A 341-nucleotide genomic window follows, 5' to 3' on the forward strand; every position below is an offset into this window, starting at 1 on the left:
TACATACATACATACATAAATACATACATACATACATAAATACATACATACATACATACAATTATGCAGACGCTCACACAGATGCCCCACCCTATTGCTAATGCAAACATGTAAATACACAAGCATTCACACACACACACACACACACACACACATATGCTCACACATGCGCATAACTATTGCAACAATGGACATATAGATACCCAATAAGCGCAGATATTGGCTCACGCTTATACACTATATCTATCGCATACATGAACACACGCACACACACACACACACAAGCAAAGACACACACACAAACACACACATACACAAACACAAACACACACACACGCAAA

The sequence above is a fragment of the Octopus bimaculoides genome, chromosome 14, assembly GCF_001194135.2.
Source record: "Octopus bimaculoides isolate UCB-OBI-ISO-001 chromosome 14, ASM119413v2, whole genome shotgun sequence".
Classification (NCBI taxonomy): Eukaryota; Metazoa; Mollusca; class Cephalopoda; order Octopoda; family Octopodidae; genus Octopus; species Octopus bimaculoides.